General features: G+C 35.4%; 1 pseudogene; it reads left to right on the top strand.

Annotated features, from left to right (window-relative positions):
* The first annotated feature begins 2,955 nt into the window (after positions 1 to 2,955).
* On the top strand, positions 2,956 to 4,339 carry LOC126630033 (glycine-rich protein A3-like; annotated as a pseudogene).
* The last annotated feature ends 10,384 nt before the right edge of the window (positions 4,340 to 14,723 follow it).

Here is a 14,723-nt window from a genome sequence, read left to right as displayed (position 1 = left end):
CATATTCGAAGCTCCTGTGATCTTCATCCCACCGTTAATGCCCCGACGACGATTTTTGAAGACAACGCAGCTTGCATCGAACAGCTCAAGAAGGGTTACATCAAAGGAGACAACACCAAGCATATTGCGCCGAAGTTCTTCTTTACACATCAACAACAAGAGCATCAGAAGTTTGAAGTCACGCAAATCCGATCACAAGACAATCTGGCCGACCTCTTCACCAAATCACTACCGAAGGCGACGTTTCAGAAGCTTGTTCATGGAATTGGTATGCGTAAACTTTCTGAGTTGTAACTTTGCTATTTCTCTTTGGAATTATGTCAAACTCAGGGGGAGTATCTTCTAGATACTTGCTTGATCTTAATGTACTCTTTTTCCCTACGATTAGGAGCATTTTTCCCACTGGGTTTTTGCTACCTAACTAGGTTTTAACGAGGCACCCACCTTGGGCTGGTCATATCCCTGATGACGTCCTGTAGACGTTTCTTTTGACTTTGCATTTCTCACGCATTTTTCCTTAGACTATGGATTTTGTCCCTACTTGGGTTTTTGCCATAGCCTTAGAGTTTTTTAGTGAGACTTACTACTTATGCAAGTTCCTACCTTATTGAGAATAAGCGTTGTTCCTTGGAATCAATGCCGACGAGTCGACTTCCTCAACTTCTGCATGATGCTGAATCTACCTTGAGTATTTACCCACTCAAGGGGGAGTGTTGTAAACATTCCTAGTTTAAGTATGATTGTGTAAATCCTAGATAAGATTTGATTCTAGTTATCCTTTCCTATTACAACTTGTATTACTTGGAGGAGAAGGAATATCTTCTCTCCCTTTACTACTATAAATAAAGGCACAATGTAGGAGGGATAACAACACACACATTCCCCTACAATTCTACAAACACACATCTCTCTCCTCTCTCTCTCTGCCGCCGGCCCTAGTCCCTCTGTCAGATAAAATAGACCACAACAAAATTAACTCTATCGCCCCAAATATTTGCATTGTGACCAAAATTGGATGGGAAATTTCCAAATCTAACGTCAGGGGGAGTTGACCAATCATAAAAGTCCAGGCAGGGAAGTAATCGACTAATTTAAAGTTTAGAAGAGAAATTAGCAACTCTTTACAAGTTCGGAGAGGGGGGAATAGACAAGTACCTCTTACTTCTTATCTAGTATCCTAACTTTATGTATTTTATTATATATATATGGTGATAGATTCGTATCTCATTTTGCGCTTCTCACACGTTTATTTTTCTTTCTAAATATAAAAAGTTTGGAGTGTAAAAATGAGAATATTGAAGTGCTAATAACAATTTAAAAAAAAAGGAATGGATTTTACATGAAAAGAAAAATAGGTACATTTTATATTTTAAAAAACTGTGTAGATTTTACCTATATAAGATTGGTATATTTAAGAATGGGTGCATTTAATAAATTAAAAAAAAAATTATATGCTTGGTTACATTTATGATTCAAAACTCAAAAATATTTTATATTAAATTAATAAGTACAAACTGTAACATCCCACATCGCCCAGGGGAGTGGATCTTGTAAGCCTTATATGTATATTCTCATCTCTACCTAGCACGAGGCTTTTTAGGAGTTCACTGGCTTTGGGTTCCGTTGGAACTTCGAAGTTAAGCGAGAAAGGGGCCATAGCATTCTCAGGATGGGTGACCCATTGGGAAGTTCTGCTCTTGTGAGTTCCCAAAAACAAAACCGTGAGGGCGTGGTCGGGGCTCAAAGCGGATAATATTGTGCTTCGGTGGAGTTGAGCCTGGGATGCGGTGAGGGCCCAGGCGGGGATTTGACACAAACTTCTTTTTTTATGTATTTTGGAAATGTTTTAAATTGAAAATTAATTAGCAATTGATGAAGGTGTGAGGATTAAAATTCTAAATCAACTATTAATTTTTATTTAAAAAAATTATGTAATTGAGATGTACTAAATTCATTAACACCTTAATATTAGGGACTTGCAAAATCTGAAAAACAATAAGATCTTACTAAGAACATTAGTAGTTAGAGACCAAATAATAATTTTTCCTAAATTAAAATACAAAGCATTAAGCTTGGGCTCCAAAGCCTAAACTGGTTTTAACCAAACCGCATAACAACGGTTTGTTTGGGTTGTCTTCACCTGTATTTTAGTTAAAATCAAAGCGATTCAACCGGGCTGTATCGCCCCTACTTATACTAGAGAAATCACATTCAGTCCCCCTACTTATACTAGAGAAATCACATGTCATTATTAGTGGTCTTTTTTTTTTTTGACCAAAAAAAATAGTGGTCTTTTTACTATATAGGGCATAAAATAAAGCGCACACGTTGAAGTAATGCGGTGCATCAACTTTAAGGAATCTATCATTGTATTATATTCATTGGGACCAAATTCAAAAGAATATATGCTTGTTTACTTTATGATCCCTATATATACGTATATACTTCATTTCTTCAAGTTTCACACAGGCGTTCGCTTGAGTAGTGTTGAGGGCAAACTTAAGTGTCCCAACGCAACTGTTTGTGAGCCATCTCTATCTCTATAATCTCTAGTTATTGTCTTCTGTTTCTGCATTAACATATATGCTTTATTTTTATTTTATTTTTTGGTCCAACAATATATATGGGCAAACTTAAGTGTCCCAACGCAACTGTTTGTGAGCCATCTCTATCTCTATAATCTCTAGTTATTGTCTTCTGTTTCTGCATTAACATATATGCTTTATTTTTATTTTATTTTTTGGTCCAACAATATATATGCTTTATATATGAACATGGATTTCATATTTTTTGTAGCTTAATAGCTGGTTAGTTACATAAGCTCGTGAGATATATAAGCTTGTAATATATGCACCCAAATGTTTAGAGATTTACGTCCTGCTTAATTGGAAAGAATTTTCTTTGTGTAGGGTTTTGAAGATTGGTCCCCCAGCTGGGTAATATCTTTTATTATTTAAAGCTGAGCATATATAACAATATTATTGCAATCATGTATGCTGAATTAAGTAAAATCATGACTTAAGTAGATGGTCATTTTGAGTAATGATATGCAGCTAGGTGTCAATCTTACGTACTTGATAAGATGGGAGGTGGAAATGACGAGAAACATGAGACAACTGAGAAAGCACTATTTTCATATGGTGGTGTGTATGGATCATACCCTCCCCAAGGATATGGATATCCCCCGCAAGCACATCATGCATACCCTTCTTCTGGCGGGTATCCTCCACCTGCCTATCCTTCTTATTTGGGATATCCACCAACCTCCTATCCACCAACTGGTTATCCAGGTAAATCAGCGTCTTATCATTATGCTTATTGCAATCGAATCACATCACAATCGTCCCTAATCTATTTTGTAACTTTACCAGTTTCTGGTTTATAATTAGTCTGAATTGTATGCTTAGGTACTACAAAATTATAGGCCAATAATACTCATGGTTATATTAATCATATTAATCGAAAGACTAAATTATAATTTTATTGAAGGATGGCAATCCGATTTTTTTCCCCCTTCTTTTCAATGGAAGATACAGAGAAGAGCAATATATAAAGGAAATGTTAAGGATAATAAATTTGTAAGTCAGCATGATAATAATTAGTCACCAAATGATGAAACAGAAGAAAATACATAGATATATATAATTTTAAAAATGAAACTGCTATTGATATTCCAAAAATCTCATTATACACTTCACAAAAGTATTTTTTTTTTCTTCTAAATATCATTAAATCTAGAGTGCACAATAAAAATTTTGGAGTGTAAACCAATAACAATTTCCTTTTGAAAATATATTTTCTCATTTCGCATTGAAATTTATCAAGTGATGTTCTTAATTTTATTCCTGCTACATATGAAGAACCAATTAAATTGACATTAGGTAGATTATTATTTTTGTTTTCTTGATGACTGATGAATGATTATTACGTACAGTGCATGGAGCTGCTGGCATGGGAATGGGAGGGATGTTATCTGGGGGTGCTGCCGCAGCTGTTCCTGCGTATGAGGCCGACCATCTTGTGTATGAAGGTGGGGGCAACCATAACTATGGCGCTTACCATGGATATGGTGGTTGCCGTGGCTATGGGGGTGCCCCCGGCTATATTGGCAAGCCCTTTGTGGGCTAGTTCAACAAATGGAAGTAAAACATATGATATGGTAGATCTGCCGATCTAAGGCAAATTTCATGATCCCTGGACCCTGCATCAAGGTCCAAAACTAGTCTAAGATAATCTACTTACGCCCTTTCTAATAATTACTCTAAAAATAAATACAAACTCATTTGTATTTTATATTGTATTTATATACATAAAAATAAATAAAGGGCGTATTTGTATATTGTATTTTTCTCTCTTCCAAGAGCCCCTATCTTAATATTTGCGACTTTAAATCTCGTTTACCTATGATTAGGGCTAGCCATTTTAGCTAATGAAACCAAATTAACCGGTCTGGTCAGTTCAAACTAGTGTGTTTTTTTTAATGAAAAAAAATCATTATGTTGTCTAAAAATATTGAATCAATTTAACTCGAACAAGGATATTTGTAAATCAGTAACGACAGAGCTGACTAACTTTAACCTCTCCCCATAAGTTAAAATCTCGAGCTAGGCTTGCTTCACATATGAACTATGTTGATTTGATCCCACACGCCCTCTGTGTGTCGCTCTTCCCCTGAAATAGTGAATCAATTATTTTAACACTTGCAGTCAATTTAATTAGACAGTCTTTGGAGGCATAACGAAAATATGCCTCTCCAAACTTAATTCAGTAGGCATAGGTCAATGAGGTAGGCACATGGTAGTTCACCAATTTACTCCTCAACCGTTAAGAGTCAAGCATCTCCAAGTTTTTCTACAAATTATTTCCCTCCCCAAACTTAAAAAATAAAATAAAATAAAAAGTATTGAGTAATTATCTGGATTTTGGAATAACGTTGTTCATTGTTTTGGGTAATTACAAAAAGTAACCCGTCCAAGTACTCCCCACCATCTTCTTCCATCTCCATCATATGTCATCCCTCGTCTTCCATGATGGCAATTATCCATCCATTCTTTAAATAGATGCTTTATTTCACTTCAAAATTAAAGCATTATTTCAAAGTCATGGAATCTATCCTGGATTTCTCCACCTGGGTTTAATTCTCAAGTTATGCAATGATCTACCCATTCTTTAAGTAGGAGCAACACCAGCCATCAACAAGATTCTTGATGAGATTGAGATTGTCGGATCTCATGAGCTAGAATTGCGAAGTCACATTGCGTAAAGCTTCTCGGCTTCCGCTCTATTTGGATCCATGGTTCTCCAATGCTGACGAAGATGTTTGCTAGTTTTAGAATTAGGGAAAAGAAAATGCCAAAAATCGAAATGGGAAAATTGAAAATAGAAATGTTTCTTCATCATACCAAAGAGAGAGATCATCCCCGATTCGAGCGGTCCGCGGATGAGGAGGTGCAACTACTGGAGGATGATTGGATCAGAAAACGAAAATTTCTTCATGAAGCAATCACACTTGTTCGGATTTGAGCGAAGCTCGGCATCAGAGTATAGCGAACGATGGTGACGCTGCAACTATGCCCCAGATCAGACACTACATTGCAGTTTCTGTTGTAGCGTTGTAAATTCAGACTCTGCATTGTAGTTTCTGTTTTTTTATAGTCAAATTATTCACATTTAATATTAGATTTAATTAAGTCTTATATAAAGGAGTCAGACTCACTCATACTAAAGCCCCAATACTCGATACGACTAATTGGACTTCAATAAAATAGAAATTGTATCGCAGCAGAGTCTGGATTCACAAAATTGTAAAACAAAAACTGCAATGATGTGTTTAATGTCAGGTTGACCTACTCCTAAATATAAAAAAATATAAGAAGAGGGCTGCCAACTCTAATGCCCGCTGTGATGTAATGGCATTTGGTAATTTTGTTTGATTTAAGTGGAACAATATACATTAAAGTCTTATTGACATGTTTATAATTAACATAAATATTATTGACATATTCTCAACATATAACTTTTTCTTGTTTTTAAAGAAATCACCCTTTTAAAAAATTACGAACTGAGATATACTAAATCATTAACACATTAATATTAGGAACTTGCAAAATCTGAAAACCAATAATGTCTTAACCAAAAAATATTAGTAGCTAGAGACCAAATACTAAATTTTCCTAAAATAAAATGCTTTGATTAGGCTCCAAAGCCTCAACTGGTTTAATAAAACAGCATAACAATGGTTTGTTTGGGTGGGCTTCACCTGTAATTTTAATTAAAATCAATCCAATATGTTATACAATAATTAGTTTAGCTATATTTTGAGTGTCAGAGCGAATCAAACCAAACTGTATCGCCCCTACTTATACTGGAGAAATCACATGTCATCAAATGTTAGTGGTCCTTTACTGTATGGAATAAATAAAAAACACACGTTGAAGTAACGCAGTGCTATCATTATATCATATTCATTGGATTGGGATCATATTGACAAGAAATATATACTTGTTTATTTATCATTGTATCATTCATTGGGATCAAATTAACAAGAATATATACTTGTTTTTCGTTTCTTCAAGTTTCACACACACGTTTGTTTGAGCAGTGTTGAGGGCAAACTTAAGAGTCCCCACAAAGCTGTTTGTGAGCCATCTCCATCTCTCTAATCTCTAGTTCTTGTCTTCTGTTTCTGCATTAATAGATATGCTTTATTTTAATTTTTTTGGTCCAACAATGTGTATGCATGCTAACATGGATTTCTTATTATTTGTAGCTTAATAAGCTCGTGACATGTATAAACTGTTTTGAGATTTACGTCCTGCTTAATTGGAAAGGATTATCTTTGTCTAGGGTTCTGAAGAATGATCCCAGCTGGGTAATATATATCTTTTATTATTTAAATCCGATCAGCATAACAATTGTTTGTAATTATGTGTGATACGTTACGACAAAACTCTCTAACATGTTTTGTTCTTTGAACCATGAATTAAGTCGTGCCTCCCATTTGGATAATGATATGCAGCTAGGTGTCAATCTTACCTACTTGATAACATGGGAGGCGGAAAGCACGAGAACCATGAGACAACTAAGAAAGCACTATCAGAAGAGAAGGTTTTTGGAATAGTATTGTGTGTCTATTCATCCCTCAAGGAGGAATTTATAGGATGTTACAATCATATCAATAAGGAAAGAAATAATTACAGGAAATCATACTATGCTAAGAATCCCAAGATTACAGGAATATACACAAAAGTCAACGTCCCCCTCAAGTTGGTGCATACAAGTCACAAATGCCCAACTTGTGTAAGAAACTTGAAAACTTTTGACTTGAAACAACAATAAGTGTAGTCAACTTTCCATTTTTTCTTTTAAAAAATAAAGTATGATCAGAATTACTTTGCTTGTAACCAAACGCTCTCATAGATTTTGTGAATCTTCCAAACCATGCTCGAGGGGACTACTTCAAACCATATAAGGATTTCTTCAACCTACAAACCTTTCTTTTGTATTTATCTGGAGCATTACATCTTGGTGGAAGATCCAACTAAATCTTTTATGTCAAATCTCCATGCAAGAAGGCATTCTTCACATCGAATTGTTGTAAGGGCCAATTAAGATTTGCAGCCAAAGATAACAAAACACGGATCGTGTTGATTTTGGCCACAGGAGCAAAAGTATCCATATAATCGATTCCATATTTTTTAATGTACCCTTTTGCTACCAGTCTCGCCTTGAAGCGATCCATCGTCTCATTGGCTTTATACTTCACAGTATAAACTAGGCCTGGCAATTCCTGACACGACCCGATAACCCGACACGACACGACACGAAATTAACATGTGTTCAGGTCAACACGATAACGAATCGAGTTTTATCGGGTAACCCGATAAGCACCTGTTAAGATAACGGGTTGGTTCAGATATACACGTGGGTAACACGATACACGATAAGCAAAATATTAATTTTATAATTTTATAACCCTAAAAAAATACTATAATAAATATATATATATATATATATATATTAATTTAACAATTTTATACCCCTAATAACTATAATAATTATATATAATAATTATTATATATATATATATATATATTAAATTAAATATTAAAAATTGGTGACCATTGGATCGGTTTAAATATACATACCATTCAATTTCTTAACTGTTATATGTACAAAATAAATAAATAAATTTAAATCTACTTAATAAATATATATATATATATATATATATATATCATTGAACTTGATGGGATACGAATTCTACGAAACTAATTTCAACGATCCAACCGTCAACCTTGTTTGTATATGCTTCGAGATCGCATCAGCAAAAAATTGCAAAAAACAAACATTCAGAGATCAAGTAACGGGACAAAACTTTTCGACAGTTATCAACGAAAAATCACGATTTAGCGGTTATTTTAACTCCGATTTTGATGATTTTTTACAGCTACACTCCTTGACCTAAATGAATACAATGAATGAATTCGATCTTCAATTTAAAATATTCACACTAGTGGATACCACAAAATCTTATGTTATACTTAATGAAAGTATGAATAAATTCTTAAGTGTTAGTGAATATATTGTTTTGATAGGATACGCATTCTACGAAACTAGTTTCAACGATCCAACCGTCAAACATGTTTGTATATACTTCGAGATCGCATACGCCAAAAATTGCAAAAAACAAACATTTAGAGATCAAGTAACGGGATAAAACTTTTCGACGGTTATCAACTAAAAATCACGATTTAACGGTTATTTTAACTCCGATTTTGATGATTTTTTACAGTTACACTCCTTGACCCTATATGAATACAATGAATGAATTCGATCTTTAATTTAAAATATTGACACTAGTGGATGTGGATACCACAAAATCTTATGTTATATTTAATGAAAGTATAAATAAACTCTAAGTGTTAGTGAATCTATCGTTTTGATGAGATACGCATTCTACGAAACTAATTTCAACAACCCAACCGTCAAACTTGTTTGTGTATGCTTCAAGATCGCATGCACTAAAAATCGCAAAAAATAAACATTCAGAAGTAACAGGACACAACTTTTCGACTATTATCAACAAAAAATCATGATTTAACGGTTATTTTAACTCCGATTTTGATGATTTTTTACAGCTACACTCCTTGACCCTATACGAATACAATGAATGAACTTGATCTTCAATTTAAAATATTTACACTAGTGGATACCACAAAATCTTATGTTATACTTAATGAAAGTATGAATAAACTCTTAAGTGTTAGTGAATTGTTTTGATGGGATACACATTCTACGAAACTAGTTTCAACGATCCAACTGTCAAACATGTTTGTATATACTTCGAGATAGCATACACAAAAAATTGTAGAAAACAAACATTCATAGATCAAGTAACGGGACAAAACTTTTCGACGGTTATCAACGAAAAATCATGATTTAACGGTTATTTTAACTCCGATTTTGATGATTTTTTACAGCTACACTCTTTGACCCTATATGAATACAATCAATGAACTTGATCTTCAATTTAAAGTATTCACACTAGTGGATACCACAAAATCTTATGTTATACTTAATGAAAGTATGAATAGACTCTTAAGTATTAGTGAATATATTGTTTTGATGGGATACATATTTTACGAAACTAGTTTCAACTATCCAACCGTCAAACATTATTGTATATACGTCGAGATCGCATACGCTAAAAATTGCAAAAAACAAACATTCAGAGATCAAGTAACAAGATAAAACTTTTCGACAGTTATCAACTAAAAATCACGATTTAACGATTATTTTAACTCCGATTTTGATGATTTTTTACAGCTACCCTGCTTGACCCTATATGAATACAATGAATGAATTTGATCTTCAAATTAAAATATTTACACTAGTGGATACCACAAAATCTTATGTTATACTTAATGAAAGTATAAATAAACTCTAAGTGTTAGTGAATCTATCGTTTTGATGGGATACACATTCTACAAAGCCAATTTCAACAATCCAACCGTCAAACTTGTTTGTATATGCTTCAAGATCGCATATGCCAAAAATCGCAAAAAACAAACATTCAGAGATCAAGTAACGGGACAAAAAATTTCGACGATTATCAACTAAAAATCACGATTTAACGGTTATTTTAACTCCGATTTTGATGATTTTTACAGCTACACTCATTGACTCTATATGAATACAATGAATGAATTTGATCTTCAATTTAAAATATTTATACTAGTGGATATCACAAAATCTTATGTCATGATGATTGATGAAAATTGAGGATTTTGTAAAAGGAATAACATGCAAGCTTTAAGTTCCATTGGCAAGGTTTAAACGTTTGAGAAAGGCTTCACAGCCTTGAAAACAAAAACTCTTTTATTTTGCATATCCTTGCACATTTAATATTTTGTAATAGACTACTAGTGTATGGATGTTTGTTTATTATGCTCTTATTTTCGAGATGTAGTACTTAAACGAAAAATGTGTTTTAATGTTTTGAAGTAATATTTATGTGGCAATGTGTGGTATGTGCAAATTTAAGAAAAAAAATATTTTTCTTAACGGGTCATAACGGGTCGGGTCACTTTACCCGTTGGGTAAAGTGACTCGACCTGTTAAGGACCCGTTAAGATAACGGGTGTGACACGACACGACCCGTTAAGATAACAGGTGTTACACGAAAATGACACAAACATGACAGACACGACCTGTTTGCCAGGCCTAGTATAAACCCAGTTACATCCCACAGGTTTCTTGCTAGCTGGCAAGTCTGTGATCTCCCAGGTAGCATTCTTCTTCAAATACTCATTGTTGCTTGCCAATATGGATCAGCTAATGTAACAACCCGTCCCGATTTTATTGGAATGAAGGAGGTATTTTCGTTAAATTTGACCTTGGGCTAGATCTTTTTCTTTTAAAATTGTTTTTGGATCTTAATAGGTGAGCCCAAGGGGCCCACCTCCTGATTTGTCCCTCGGTTCCCTTCCCATTTTCTTTCTTTTTATGATTTTTATAACTATTTCTCTCTCTCATCTCTCTTCTCCCCGTAACCTCATATTTCTCTCCCTCTTCTTCTGCTTTCTTTCACTCTCATATATGACTCTCGGACCTCTCTCTTCCTCTGTCATCTCTCTCTCTCTTCTTAAGTTTGTCACTCACATAAGCAACAACAACCCCAAACCCACACCACTGGACGTAGGAACCTCGAGAAAACTTAAGCAAACCTTCATGGAACCCCAACAATGACGGTGTCACTGTTCATCTTCTCCGACGTGTTTCGTGTTTTTCCAACATTGGTAAGCTTCTAGAAACCCTTGGGTTATGTTATAAGGTTATATCAAAGGTTGTTTTAAGTGGTGTATATGTGTGAACCGCAGAAAATAACTCGGAGTAGCTTTTCCAAATTTTTCGGCAAGCACCACCCTTTTTGAGGCAATTTTCAGCCAAACCACAGTGAGTTGGCAGACATGTAAGGTATCAATCTCTTTATCTCGTTGAGTACTACAACTTTTCTTTTTGAATCACCCAATTTCGTTGAGTATTGAAGAAGTTATGTTCATTTGAATCTTACCTAGTTTTCGGCGACCTCCGAGGCTTTCAAGGCATTTGCCGGCCAAACCACAGCGAGTTAGCCGTTGTACGAAGTACCATTCTCTTCGTCTCGTCGAGAACTATGAATTTTGAATCCCTCGATTTGGTTGAGTAACGAATTAGTTATGAGCCTTGGAAAATCAACTTAGAAACCAGCAAAAACTTGGCCTGAAAACTGATCACCCCAACCCGTTAACACCCAAAGCCCTTAACCCAATTATTAAAACCCATCAGAAAACCTTCAGAGCCTAGCCCATTTTTCCCTAACCCAAAAAACTTTTAGTTTAGGCATTTGGGCCTTGGAACCCAGCCACTTTTAGGACCATAACCCAAGCCCAAAACCCAGTTGGAACCTTCCAAGAATAATCTCGTGTTGACTTTTGTTGACTTCTTCAAAATTTACCTGGGACCCCTCTCATAGTAAATCAACGTCCTGAATCCGTTTTTGATGTTTGCTTTCCCAAATTAAATTGTTTGGATAGAGCTTCATTAACTGTACCATTTATGTGCTTTGGTGCATATATTGTGACAATTTTGTCTTCGCTAGTTTATGTGGCTCTTCAGCAGCTAAGTATTTGTGAGTGGACCCCTTCTAAAAATGCATTTTTTAATAATAGAAATGCATAAATGAAAAGCATGATTTAATGATTACGTTTTATGAGATAACATGCTTACTGAGCCTATTTTGAATTATTACTATTTTTCCTATAACCCGTGTTCTTTATAGAATATCTAATGAATGACAATATAATATTTAAAACATGTTTCAAACACCTCTTTATAGTATAGACGATGGATGACTTTATATGTTCAATGGTTTTGTACTTACCTAGTGGTCCCTATTCCACTACAGGGCGAGGGATAGATTCCGTCACGGGCGAAGTTATGGTGTTGGCATAGGGCCTAAAGGTTATTTTCCTCTGGCAATTAGCCCAGGGACGGGGAGCTGGCACGGGGCCTAAAGGTGATTTTCCTCTGGCAATTGGCACAGGGACGGGGAGCTGGCACGGGGCCTGGGGTGAGATTGGACATTCACTAGCGATTACGATATATACGAGATATGTTTTGAGACATTGCACAACATGCTAGGTTTCGGAAAACCTATTTTAATCATGTTATATAAGTTTTCATAAAACCTGGGGGTTAGTATGTTGATAAATGTTTTATTATATCTATATCAACTTGATCCACTCATGTTTGTTTTGCGCCCTTTTCAGTACTAGAATCGAGACATACAATCCTCGCGTCAAGGCACTTCCGCATCAGCATCTTCGAGTCCTCTCGGTGTAGGACCCATCTCTTTGTTCATTCAATTTTATATTAATTCATTTAACGTTCTAGTTAGTTGTATGCTCTAAACATGTTCCTTAAATGCATATTCATTATATTTAAATTTATAAGTCTTATTTATTCCTTATTCTCAGCCTTTGCATTCAATAAATGGCTTTCGTCACCGTCGGGTGTCAGCCAGCACGTGCCTATCCTGGTGTTCGTGGAATATCGGGATCGGGGCATGTCAACTAAAGCCTCATGCACATTGTTAGGAATACCTCGAGTGACACGGTGAGGGAGACAACATGGTGATGGTGCATCTGGGATCGAAGATGATTGGTTATGGTCATTAGGGCTCAAAAGTGGCGAGACTGACTGTGAGATAGCATGCATCACTGGATTGTCCAATGGTGAGGAAGGCAATGAGTTGTCTAGTCACATTAGCTTATTCCTTGCAAGGCTTTCAACATCGTTTTCATGTGAATGATCACCAGTTATCTCCAAAACATTACCACTTAATTCCACATCATTCACATCACTATTTTCACATGAATGATCACCACTTGTCTCCAAAACATTACCACTAAATTCCACATCATTCATAATATTTGTATCCGGAATTGTATAATCAAGAGTTTGAACTTCTATTTGATTCTCCCCTTAAAGTGTAGACTTGAGATTGCCAAAGTGTAACTCATGGTCATGAAATGCAACATTTATAGTAATAAACAGCTTTTTTGTTGGAGGGTGATAACATCGATATCCTTTTTTACTGGAGGCATATCCTACAAACACACACCGTAAGACTCGAGGTTCAAGCTTACCCATCTGCTGTTTGTGGGTGAACAAAGGCCACACAGCCAAACACGTGAGGTGGAAGATTGGGGATTGCGGGAGCATCAACATGTGAAGAGAGAACTTGAAGTGGTGTCTGAAATTCAACTGATCGAGATGGAACACGATTAATAAGATACGCAGCTGAAGTGAGAGCTTCTCCCTAGTAGGATAACGAGAGACACACCTCGAGCAAGGAAGCACAAACAACCTTCAGAAGTTGACGGTTCTTGCGTTCTGCAACTCCATTTTGCTGTGGAGTATATGAGCATGTAGTTTGATAAACAATACCATGATGATTGAGAAAGGCATGAAGTTCAAAGTTCACATACTCACCACCTTTATCACTCATGAGAACCTGTATTTGTGACTTATATTGTACTTGCACCATTTTGTGAAATTGTTGAAACAAAGAAGGACTCACTTTTAAACTTCATTAAACAAACCCAAGTCATACATGTGCAATCATCAATAAAAGTAACGAACCAATGAGCACCACCAAATGTAGCAGTTTTAGAGGGTCCCCACACATTGGAATGAATTATCATAAATGAAATTGAACTTTTACTCAAACTAGATGGAAACGAAGTATGATGACTTGTAGCCAATTCACAAACACCACATTTAAATCTAGAAACATCATTATGAACAAATAAGCTAGGAAACAACCTTCGTAAATAACCAAAAGAAGCATGACCAAGTCAACGATGCCACAACCAAACATCTAAAACTTTATTCCTCTCCCCCTCAGATCCTTCCACGGCAAGAGCTTGAGTATTGGGTACTATTCGATGTCAGTTCTAAGTAGTAGAGCTTCCCTTTCCTAATACCATAACCAATCGTCTTGCGAGTCCGAATGTCCTTAAAAACACAAAAAGAAGGCCAAAAAATCACAAGGCAATGTAGGGCGACAATTATTTAAGCAACAAATAATAAATTATAGTCAAGAGAAGGAACAACAAGTAAAAAAATCAAGATTAAGGGTATCAACAAGAGAGATAGCACATTCCCCAATAATGGGG

Source organism: Malus sylvestris, chromosome 7 (assembly GCF_916048215.2).
Source record: "Malus sylvestris chromosome 7, drMalSylv7.2, whole genome shotgun sequence".
NCBI lineage: Eukaryota > Viridiplantae > Streptophyta > Magnoliopsida > Rosales > Rosaceae > Malus > Malus sylvestris.
The sequence above is the reverse complement of the archived record's forward strand: the minus strand, read 5'-3'. Positions and strand labels throughout refer to the sequence as shown.